The following is a 12,400-nucleotide window of genomic DNA, read 5'->3' as shown; positions in this document are numbered from 1 at the left end:
AGTATTATGTATAAAAAACAATGTGCATACCTTAGTTTAAAATGCTTCATTGCTAAAAAATGCTAACCATCATATGAGCGTCCAGTGAGTTGTAATCGTTTTGCTGCTGGAGGGTCTTACCTCGATATTTGATGACAGCTGTTGACTGATCAGGGTCATGGTTGCTGAAGGTTGGGGTGGCAGTGGCCGTTTCTTAAACTAAGACAGCAGTGAAGTGTGCCGCATCAATTGATTCTTCCTTTCAGGAATTAGTTCTCTGTAGCATGCAGTGCCGTTGGATAGCATTTTCCCCATGGTAGAACTTCTTTCAAAATTGGAGTCAATCTTCTCAAATCTTTCTGCTGCTTTATCAACTAAGTTTATGTAATATTCTAAATCCTTCGTTGTCATTTCAGTAATCGTCACCGCATCTTCACCAGGAGTAGATTCCATCTCAGGCAACCACTTCCTTCGCTCATCTCTAAGAAGCAACTCCTCATCCATTCAAGTTTTAACAGGAGATGGCAGCAATTCAGTCACATCTTCAGGCTCCACTTCTAATTCTAGCTCTCTTGCTGTTTCCACCACATCTGCCATTACTTCCTCCACTGAACTCTTGAACCCCTCAAAGTCATCCATGAGGCTTGAGATCAACTTCTTCCAAATTCCTATGTATGTTGATATTTTGACCTGTTCTCATGAATCACAAATGTTCTTAATGGCACTTAGAATGGTGAATCTTGTCCAGAAGATTTTCCCCTCTCTCTTTTCTTTAATCCCTTCCTTTCTTTCACTGTCTACTCATCCATGGTATTATTTTTTCCCCTCCATTTATCAATCAAAACTCTTTACTTCATAGGTACTTATTTTTGGCTTGCATGCTCTAGGTGAAGAGAGAAGCCAGGGTCCTTTAAAAAATGTGAACGTATGTAAGAATTCTGACAAGAACCGAAACTTTCAGAATGTCTCTAAAATGTCAAGGTCTCCTGTTCCACTGCTGAGAGTATTTTCAGTTGTTCTGGACATCAGATCTTTTCCTCCTGTTCAGGCTTTAGAAGGGAAAGTGAACCCCTCTTAACTCTATTTCTGACCAAACTGTGGAACTTTCTGGTAAGGTCAAAGGTGTCATCAACTTCTGTTTCTGGAGATTTTGTTAACATCCTTAATTCTATCTGATGGGGATTGATATTTGAAATTCAAGAACACTAGAGTAAACTCAGAGTAATGAAACCTTAGGGAAGGGGAGTGAATCCCCTGAATTATACTATTTTCAATTAGAATTATATTGAATTAAAAGGAGGTCTTTTGAGTGAAAGAATTTCCATTCTGGTAATGAAATAATGCTGGGCCCTCCAAAGTTTTTCTCTTTTCATTTTTTTTTTAAGAACTGAATAAAGTGCATTGTGAAGACTGAGAAAAGTAGAGAAGATATAAGTTTACCTTTCTTGGTTTTTTAGAAATAGTATTTTTGTGAATGTTTTGTATCATCCTTTTAGTTAGCTTTTACTCTTAGTTATAAACTATAATAATCTAGATAGGGAATATTTTGTTTTCAGGAAGTATATGAACAAATGACTATATGAGATTTTTTTTCCTTATAAGTTGAACATTTTTTGAAGATAACCACTTTGTATTTAAGTTTAGAGACAAAGCCATTCAAGGATATCAAATTGTTCTGTCATAGATACTTTTTAAAAAAAACATCTTTATTGGAGTATAATTGCTTTACAATGGTGTGTTAGTTTCTTCCATATAACAAAGTGAATCAGCTATACATATACATATATCCCCATATCCCCTCGCTCTTGTGTCTCCCTCCCACCCTCCCTATCCCACCCCTCTAGGTGGTCACAAAGTACTGAGCTGATCTCCCTGTGCTATGTGCCTGCTTCTCACTAGCTATCTATTTTACATTTGGTAGTGTATATATGTCCATGGCACCCTCTCACTTCATCTCAGCTTACCCTTCCCTCTCCCCGTGTCCTCAAGTCCATTTTCTACATCTGCATCTTTATTCCTGTCCTGCCCCTAGGTTTTTCAGAACCATAGATACTTTAAAAGAGAATTAATGGCTCTTTCTTATTAGTTTTCCCTGTTCATAATTGTCTCCCTCAGTAGAGCGTTCATTTGTTCCTTTATCCATCTGTTCAACAATTGTTTATTTAACACTTACTATGTCCAAGGCATTATATTTGGTACTGAAATTTTAAAGGTAATTAAAGTCACAGACCCTTCTCCTTGAAGCTCAAGCTTCAGGAGACAGAAATATCTATAAATAATCAAAATGCAATGTGAAAACATAAGTAATTGGGTCATAATTAAGATGCTCTGAGAACCCATAGGAAGGATGGAGTAACTCTGCTCAGGCACAGGGAAGACTTTTCAAAGAAATGCATTCAGCTTGGTTTGGAGAAAGAGTATATATTTTGCCCGTTGGACAAAATGAAGAACGGCATTGCATTCAAGGTGATTGTAGCCCAGATGCGTCACTTTCCATAGAATATTAGTGCTAATGCAAGGTAGGATACTGGGCGTTGCTAGAGGAGCTGTGAAAGCAGACAACCAGCATAGTGTTTAGCCAGAGCAGGCAGATGAAGAGCAGTTGTTTAAAGAATCAGTGAAAGAATGAATATTGTACAGAGATCAAAAAGTACCTGAAGATTTCTGTTCAGTCCCAAACTATTTTTCTTTTCTTTGATTGCAGATCCCTGCTGGGACTCATCCCTCTTTTCTTCTCCATATAAAGTTGTTACTACTTATGGAATCCCTTAGTATCACTAACCCAGACACATCCTTTGGGTGGAATCTTTCTAACTCAACCTTTTGTATTTCCTCAAAGGCAAAAATTATTCAGATTCCTCTGCTGTTAAGTTCTTATTTTTTTTATACAAGTAATTGCAATAGGTAAACTAGCAGAGAATAACAATACCAAACAAGTAATGTAGTAAAAGATTTTTAATATTCACTATATACTGTGATATATATATGTATATATAGCCCCTATTTTCTTTTCTGAGAATTAAAATGCCCTTTTAGATTCATCACTTGTACATTAATTTGGAGGTATAAGTAGTAAGTCATCAAAAATTTGTTGATGTCAATTAAATCTTGTGTTAGCCCTAGCCTACAGTGCGCCAAAGACTGTTGAGCAATCCATGAGCCCTTCTGAATCATCTTTTCTCTTGGTCTTCACACAAGTTACTCACTTTCCCAGCTCCCCTTGTAGCCAGAATGGCCATGTGGCCCACCTTTGGCCATTGAAACTTAAGACAAATTTGGCCAGAGGATTTCTGGTATATGGCTTGCATTGCCTCTACTCTCTTTTTGTTGTCTTGGATACTGACAAGTTACCTGGAGCTGTGGCAACTATGTTGTGGCCATGAGGTTGTCAACATGCCCAAGAGCAGATCTGAAAGCTTTAGAGAGCCAGTGGCATGATGATGATGTTGCTGAGCTGTTGGACCAGTCCTTTGCCTCTTGATCTCTGGATTTTTTGTTATGTATGTCCAGATATATCTCTAAGAACCACTTACTCATGGTTGCTGTCAATTTCAATGGGTTCCTCATCACACAGAGGAAGGAACTCACACTGAATTAAAAATATAAGCAGGTTGTTTGACAAATGAGGATGGACTTAGGAAAAACAAGATGGAGAAATCAGAATAATGGAGAAATCAGAATAATTCTGGATTTATTATCACTGTAGCTATAAATTGTGTTCTTATAATCTAGCATTACAGTATATAGAGGATGTGCTATGCTACAAAACAAGATCGCTTAAGATTAAAACAAGACAAAACAAAACAGGAAACCCTTGTGATTTGTGGTTTAAAAATAAAAGGGTCTTAAATCTCTCAGGCAGCCAAAGCTGCAGCTTCTCAGCCTGCCTTTTTCCTGACAGCTCTGCTTTTATGCATTCTGACCTATTACTTTAATCTGTTTCAGCATAGTAGGAAAGCCTCTTCAAAATGATACTTTGTTTTTTGTCTGAATACCTTATAGTTTTGCTCTTTGCCCCCCAATTCTCCATTCCTCATTGGCACAGCAGCCTCCCTCAAACCTACAAAAGACCACAAATGGTGGGAAATTCCAATATACACTTAATTTAGCCCTTCAGAGGAATTGCCCTAAAAGAGGAAGAAAATCTCCTCAAACATAATTGTTATAGAGAACGATTTCTTAAACGCTGTATGGGAAGTGTGAACTGTAATGATTTTTTTCTTGAACTTATGGAGAAAGTTCTCTTTCAACCACAAATTATCTCCATATGTTTCTCTACTATCCAGAAATGACGAAGAAGGATATTTACACAGAGGTGAAATCTCCCGACAAAAGGAAGAAAACACAGTCCAGAACTTCTGACAGGAAACATGATTATGGTAAGCATCTAGATTCACAGAATCGTAAGTCATAGGTTTCAACAAGATCTTATATGTACAAAAATCCACTGAATTTGTAAATTTCTCTCTATAACTTGCCTGCCAAGTGGTTAAACTGCGTTTGAACACCTCCTTGGAAATGGAACTCATTTTCCCCCAAGGTAGTCAATTACAGACTTTAACTGCTCCTAGGATATTTTTCTTTACTCTGAATCAGAATATTTCTTCTTGCATCCCATATACACAAACACTACTTAGAAGCCTTTTCATAGAGACGAAGTAATTCTCATAACAAGCCTAATGACTTCTAACAAACACTGAGTCCAACATCTCAATGCAACAGTTCATCATTTCTTCCTGTGGGTCCATGAATTAATTACAGTGCAAAAAACATGGCAAGATCATCTTGTTTTATTAGATGTATAGTCAATGTATGTTTGCTATTTAAGAGTCTTTTGTTTTTAAGGAGATAAATACTAATGTTAGGAATTGTGTATATGCATTATACACTAATATTTGGGTCCTTATCACCAATTTTTAATGGTTTTCTTCTGACTGACCCTGTCAATAATTCAAGTGAAAAAAAAATAATTCAAGTGAATACTCTGTGCTGGGCTTTATTTCCACAGATGGCCATACCAGTGGAAGAAGTGAAAGAAAATGTCTTGGTCTTTATGGCTTCGAACAGCTTCTGCAAACTCCATATATAAAAACCTGACTTGTAATTATTTTTGCTCTTGTAGTTATAGCAGTTGTAAAAAAAATCAAAGAAAAGAAAAACATATGCTGTAATTTGTTGTGAGTGGCATTAGGAAAGGGGGCTTAGGACAAACATCAATTCTATCATTCTGCTTTAATGATTTATTAAATGTTAAAATTCTGCATTTTAGCCATTTATTCTTAGATACTGTAGGAAGTCATTATTTGGCTTCCTTTTTTTTTTTTTGATGTGGACCATTTTTAAAGTCTTTATTGAATTTGTTACAATATTGCTTCTGTTTTATGTTTTGGTTGCGAGGCATGTGGGATCTTAGCTCCCATCTCGGGGATCGAACCCGCACCCCCTGCATTGGATGGCAAAGTCTTAACCACTACACCACCAAGGAAGTCCCTCATTATTTGCTGATATATATTTACACATATAAAAACTAAGGGCAGACATGCACTCTAAGCAGCTTGAGGCAAGACAGCAGCACAAGCATGGCAGGTTTCTGTGAAGTTTTTTTTCCTTTTTTAAGAATGGATCTTTATTGATTTATTGACCACATCGCAGCATGTGGGATCTTAGTTCCCCAACCAGGGACTGAACCTATGCCCCATGTAGTGGAAGTGCAGAGTCCTAACCACTGGACTGCCAGGGAATTCCCGTCCATGAAGATTTTCTTAAACTCGTCTTTTTCAGTATCTTTTATAGGACAGTATTCCCCATCACGCTGCAGCCATCTCCAATAGTTTCATGCTTCTGTAATCTTCTTTTGACCTAGATAAGTAATATTAGTTTTGTTTGAACACTGTTGCAATAATACTTTTAACTTATATATTAATTACTTTCATCTGGTTTATCATTCCAATCTGCTCGTACTTTAATCACAGTTGTTTACTGCAGGCCAGCCACATTCCGGGTGTTGTGCTGGGTGCCAGTGATACCAAGGAGATATTGTGTTTTTGTTGTTGCTGTTTATTGCAACGCTTTCTCCCGCTAGACTAAAAAGATCCTCCAGAATGGAAATTATGATCAAATACCTATTCTGGTGCATTTGAAACCTCAGAGGAGGGCAGTGTGGGAGGAGATTTCAGCTAGAGGGGAGGATGACGGAGAAGAGGAAGCACCGGGGCTCTTTGAGATTTAGCTGATTTCATGTCTTTTTTTTTTTTTTTTCAGTTAACTCTTTTTTTATTGGAGTATAAATGCTTTACACTGTTGTGTTAGTTTCTGCTGTACAATGAAGTGAAACAACTATATGTATACATATATCCCCTCCTTCCTCCCCCATTCCACCCATCTAGGCCACCACAGAGCACCGAGCTGAGCTCCCTGTGCTATACAGCAGGTTCCCACTAGCTATCTATTTTACACATGGTAGTATATATATGTCAAACGGGAAAAATTAAGTTTGGAGCAGGGATATCTTATTGTTATCAGCAAATAAAGAAACTTTGAAGACAAAGTACATTGACATTTTGGAAAAGGCAAAAGTACGAAGGCAGTAAAAAGGTCAGGGGTGGTGGGTGGAGAGAGGAAGAGGCGGAGCACATAGGATTTTTAGGGCAATGAAAATACTCTTTATGACATTATGATGGATATATGTCATCTGACATTTGTCCAAACCCGTAGAACGTGTAACACCAAAAGTGAAGCCTGAGGTAAACTATGGACTGTGTCAATGTAGGTAATTAATTATAACAAGTGCACCCCTCTGGCGGGGGATGTTGATACAGGGGAAGCTATGCACGTGTCGGGGCAGGGGGTTTATGAGAAATCTCTGTACCTTCCCCTCAATATTGCTGTGATCCAAAACTCTCAAAAAATTAAGTCTTAAAATTTTTGTAAAGAAGACAAAGTACATAGATGTCAGCTTCAAGGAGGTTTTTTGGGGGCAGGTTGTGACACTTTGAGCATCAATGGTAATAATAAATAAATATATAAATCAATAAAGATTGATTAACTTTTACAAGGCCATGTGTTCATAATGATAATTAAAAGAAAAGTTTGTAGGCATAGGTAGTTGCAATCTGAAAGGAGGAATCTAATAGATTGTTTCAGAAATGTATTTCAATGAGTTAATGATTTCATTATGTGTGTTAATACAGCTAAATGATTTTGTTTACTCTTTTATAATATATGTGTTTATGAAGTATAGAAAGGTATTTGTTTTAACTGTGTAAGTAAAGAAGGGAAATGTTGGAAACTGTAAGTGAAATAGTCCAGAAAAAGCAGAACCAAAAACAGGATAGTCATACATAATAAAAAAGTAGAAAGAGGAAAAGAGTTCAGTATTGTGTTTTAAAATGATGATTTAGCCAAATGTTTTGAAAAGGGAGTTAACTGCAAGACTTGATTCCTCTTTTCCTAGGATTTAGAATTTCTAAATGGCCCTAAAACTTAAATGCTACAAGAAAGCATACACAATGTGTAACAGTGCTAACAGATAATAGCAATATATTAAAAGGATAGGATAATACATAATGAAATGTTAGCTAAGTGAGACTTAAAACATACATCATTTATAATGGAGATACTAGGTTATAAAAATCTGAAACCTATGTGAAAAGTGAGAGTTTCAAATGTCCTATTTTTGTAATAAATGAAGTTTAAAACAAGAGCTAACTTAATGGCCTGCAGCTTGAGTTCAATCACTGTGGGAAAAGCGAACAGGTTCCAAACTCAGCCTAAAAACCAGTTGTTTGATAAACCATTTCCTGAAATATTTTGCTTTTTTTGGTCCAGGGAGATTACTGCAAACTAGGAAGGTATCAAAGGATCTAATAATGCAACTATTGGAAAGTACCAGTACAATTATAACCTTAGAGAAGTATAAAAAATTATAGGGATAACACACACAATAAAGTTTAAAAACTACTGTTATATTTTAGAATAGGTTTAAGTACAAGAATAGCAATAGGTTTTATAATAATTTTACTTGTTATATTTGCTACTTAAGGTGTTTGAGGTGTTTAAAAGAGTTAGCTAGACTCTTTAATTGAAGGTTAAATTTTTTATAGCACTTAATTGAGTACTTAAGTTGAAATTAATGTTGAAATGTTTCAATAGGTTCCAATTCTCTTTATTAGGGAACTAGCTATTTCTGTGTAATAAATTACCCTACAACTTATCTCACACGTCTTGTGGGTCAGCAGCAAGGCATGGATAAGCTGGGTGACTTTGACTCAGGGTTTCTCACGAAGCTGCCCTCAGGGTGTGGGTCAGTGCTGGGGCCTCGGATCAAGGCTTGACTAGGGGGCTAACACTTCCAAGCTCACTCACGTGGCTGTTGGCTGGTCTCAGGTCCTCATTGGCTATTGACTGGAGGCTCATTTCCTTGCCATGTGGGCATTTTCATAGGGCACATCACAGCAGCCTGTTTCCCCTGGGGGTGGAGAGAGAGAGAGAGAGATGGAGAGGGGATCACACTCCTGGGATAAGGATTCCACAAAGGTATGAATACGAGGGGGTGGGGAATGATGATTGGGTGTCATTTTAGGGGCTGCTTACACAATGAGATATTACGTATTTTATAAAACAAGAATGATTCAAATATACAAATATTAATAAATATTATTTTCCATTTGCAAAAGCCTTTGGTCAGGTTTGTAATGATCAGTTTGCTTTTGTGTATCCTCATTAAACTATAAACCCGTTGAGGTCACACGCTGTGACTCATACCTGTCTTCGGCACGCGATAGACTAGTCACAGTGTGGAAAGTGCTCCAGAAATCCAGGTTGAATAAGATGAATTAATAAGCATATCATTTGAAACAGTTTGGAAGCCTTATTTGTTTTTGTTTTTTTTTTGTGGCACGCGGGCCTCTCACTGCTGTGGCCTCTCCCGTTGTGGAGCACAGGCTCCGGACGCGCAGGCTCAGCGGCCATGGCTCACGGGCCCAGCCGCTCCGCGGCATGTGGGATCTTCCCGGACCCGGGCACGAACCCGTGTCCCCTGCATCGGCAGGCGGACTCTCAACCACTGCGCCACCAGGGAAGCCCTGGAAGCCTTATTTGATATGGTTGCTGAGGATGATTAGAAATCCAAATAGCAAGAGTGCTTTTTGAAAACTTATCTATAATAGTTGCCGCCTCTTTTTTTTTTTTGAATGCTTATAGCCTATTTATTTATTTATTTAACATCTTTATTGGAGTATAATTGCTTTACAATGGTGTGTTAGTTTCTGCTGTATAACAAAGTGAATCAGCTATACATATACATATATCCCCATATCTCTTCCCTCTTGCGTCTCCCTCCCACCCTCCCTCTCCCACCCTCCCTATCCCATCCCTCTAGGTGGTCACAAAGCACCGAGCTGATCTCCCTGTGCTATGTGGCAGCTTCCCACTAGCTATCTATTTTACCTTTGGTTGTGTGTATATGTTCATGACACTGTCTCACTTCGTGCCGCCTCTTTATACATTTAATTTTGCTTATTAGTTTTCAACGGGTCTTTTCTACGTCTGTTTTTGTAATTTTGTACTGTGGCCACCAGATGGCATCATCACACAAATCAAGCTCTGAAATTAAGGTTCTTAAATTTGAAAATGTCTTGCTCATAAGAATAAAGTAATAAATATGTTCTTATAGGCTGCTACTAGGAAGGTTAGTAGACCATTACTGCAAATAGCTTTAGCAAAATATATCTGTAGTTTTAAAAATGGTGGTGCTTTTTGAGCTAATGATTCTACTCTATAGATCTACCTTCAAGAAATAATACATGTGAACAAGATGCTACACACTTAGATTTTTACCTCAGCATTATTTGACTTGCCAAATATTAGCGAAAATCTTGTATCCAACAATAGGAGAAGGGTTAAATATATATAATATTACCATACAATTGAAAAAATACGAAAATTTAAAAATTATTTTTATGAAGTATTCAATGATATAAGGAATGCTTCTGACATAATGTTAATTGAAAAAACTGGATTGTAAACTAATGTGTAATTCCTCCTATGCACAAAATATACATAGAAAATATGGAAAGGAAACATATTGGCATAATTTTATAAGGAGATTTTAAGGATTTTTTCTTCATATTTTCCTTGCCCCAATTTTCATCAATGACTAGCTGGAAATAACATCATTTTTTTTTTTTTTTTTTTTTTTTTTTTGCAGTACGCGGGCCTCTCACTGTTGTGGCCTCTCCCGTCGCGGAACACAGGCTCCGGACGCGCAGGCTCAGCAGCCATGGCTCACGGCCCAGCCGCTCCGCGGCATGTGGGATCTTCCCGGACCGGGGCACGAACCCGTGTCCCCTGCATCGGCAGGCAAACTCTCAACCACTGCGCCACCAGGGAAGCCCCATCATATATTTTTTAGTAGGCAGAAATCAAGTGTGAGAACAACAAAGCAGGGGAATAAAACCTTTCTGTGCTTTATCATCATTAAAAATTCTCTGTCCTCTACTATGTTAAACCATAAAAATATCCATTTATTTAATAGTTATCTAGTGTTTTCTATATGCCAGACATCTCAGTGGGTGATGGTTACATGAAAGTAAATAAGACACATTTTCTGTCTTTACTGAACATGTGGTCAACTTGAAGAGAGAGATATATAAACAGATATTTTGTAAGGTAATATGACAGATGCAATGATAAAGACTAATAACGGTATGATACGTTTACTTTATCCCATTTGATAGTCTCAATTCTCCCTCTTTGGTTTTTTTTTGTTTTGTATTGTTTTCGGGTTTTTTTGGCCTCATCGCACGAGGCTTGTGGGATCCTAGTTCCTAGAACAGGGATGGATTGAACCCGGGCCCTCGGCAGTGAAAGCGTGGAGTCCTATCCACTGGACTGCTAGGGAATTCCCTTAATTCTTCCACTTTGAACTCTCCAATATTTGATTTGTGACTGTGATTTACTGAACGTTGTACATAGTTTTCATTGTTTAAGAATTTCCAAGAGCAAACGTGATACATGAGTAAATAATATTTGCATTATCTATGCAGTGGTTACAAGTATTATTCTGTTAGAAAAGATATTATCTACCTGTGAGAGATGGATTCTTCCTGCTGTTATTAAGGTAGATTATGGTGTAGAACGCTATGAAAAAATCTTGGTTGCTTGAGGTTACCAGCATTTGGATTGTGAGGCCGAAATGATTTTTACTAACAGATTTCCACAAGATTTTCCCTCTTCTCTGGAAGAGAAGCACAACAGAGTGCACGTGTGAAGAAGGAAAACACGTGGGCAGCTCTTTTTGGAGAGGTGTTACTCTTCAAAAAACTGCCTTTGGGGATGTTTTTCCTCTCTCTAGAAGCAGGGGATTGAATTAGTATGGACAAGCACTGGGGCTTGAAGGGTGCTGAGCCCCATAGCCCGTTAAGGTATTGCTGGACTGCAGACCTAAGGGTGTGTTAGGGAGATTACGGGATCTTTCTTCCTACGAATAACAGAAGGTCTGGTCCATGGCCCTCTGCTTGCTGAACATTTAAGATGCAGTCCTGATGAAGGAGACGTTGAACAATCATTTTGAAGGCAGAAAGGTGAATGGAAATTCTTTCAACAAGGTAACGAGAGTGCACATCTTTCCTTATGTTGACTGAAAAAAAAATGCACAACGTGAGAGTTGTGAGTTAAGTTTTATTTGGGGCCAAATGAGTACTATAGCCTGGGAGATAGCCCCTCAGATAACTGTGAGGGACTGCTCCAAAGAGGTGGCAGTTGGTGGGGGGAGGTCAGTATACATATATTAGAGAAGGGGGCACGTGCAGTCAAGCTCACATTTTGGCAGAGAGTCACTGCAAGTCACAAGGAACAGATGCCTCCCTGAGTGATTTTAGTGCTTTCCCACATATCAGAAGATGCAAGAAATTGGGCTCATAAACTCTCCTCCTGAAAATATCTAACTATCTGAAGGCCTGTTCTGCCAGCTTTTCCCAGAGCACAGAGTGCCTCATTCCTGATCTCCACATTGAACCCCTTTTAGGGTGTGTTGAAGGTGAGGACTGCAGTGGCTAGTGACTTCACCCTTGTAGAACCAGATGGCGAGTGACAATTTTTAGTTGGCCCTAATTTAGGCTGCCATGGTGCTGGAGCTTAGTGGCTCTCTCCTTACCCCACACTGTTCTCCGGAAAACTCCCAAAATCTACCTAATTTTGGACGCTTGAACTACTTCCTCGCTCTTCATTCATTTCCTGATATCGTTGTGAGATCATACTGGCCATCTGGAGGCAAAAATCTAGCCTGTCTCGGTTTTGTTCCCATCTATCATAATTAAATTTTGTGCATGATAGCCCTTGAATGTAAAAAACAATGATTTTGTGGAAAGTCCCGTATTTTTTTTTTTGGAATTTGACAAAACATTTTCTGTTATTAACAGAA

At 38.2% G+C, this 12,400-nt stretch overlaps 1 protein-coding gene across 2 annotated transcripts in view; it reads left to right on the top strand.

Moving 5' to 3' along the window:
* Window positions 1–10,434, top strand: part of LOC308625293 (killer cell lectin-like receptor 2) — a 29,053-nt gene extending 18,619 nt beyond the window's left edge. For both annotated transcript variants that reach the window (XR_014017076.1, XR_014017077.1), the window contains 3 exons: window positions 4,266–4,358; window positions 8,422–8,514; window positions 10,187–10,434. The gene's annotated coding sequence lies outside the window, so the exon portion shown is untranslated. The remainder of the gene's footprint in view (window positions 1–4,265; window positions 4,359–8,421; window positions 8,515–10,186) is intronic.
* Window positions 10,435–12,400: the final 1,966 nt, after the last annotated feature.

This window comes from Mesoplodon bidens (assembly GCF_964165515.1).
Source record: "Mesoplodon bidens genome assembly, chromosome: 11".
Classification (NCBI taxonomy): Eukaryota; Metazoa; Chordata; class Mammalia; order Artiodactyla; family Ziphiidae; genus Mesoplodon; species Mesoplodon bidens.
The sequence above is the reverse complement of the archived record's forward strand: the minus strand, read 5'-3'. Positions and strand labels throughout refer to the sequence as shown.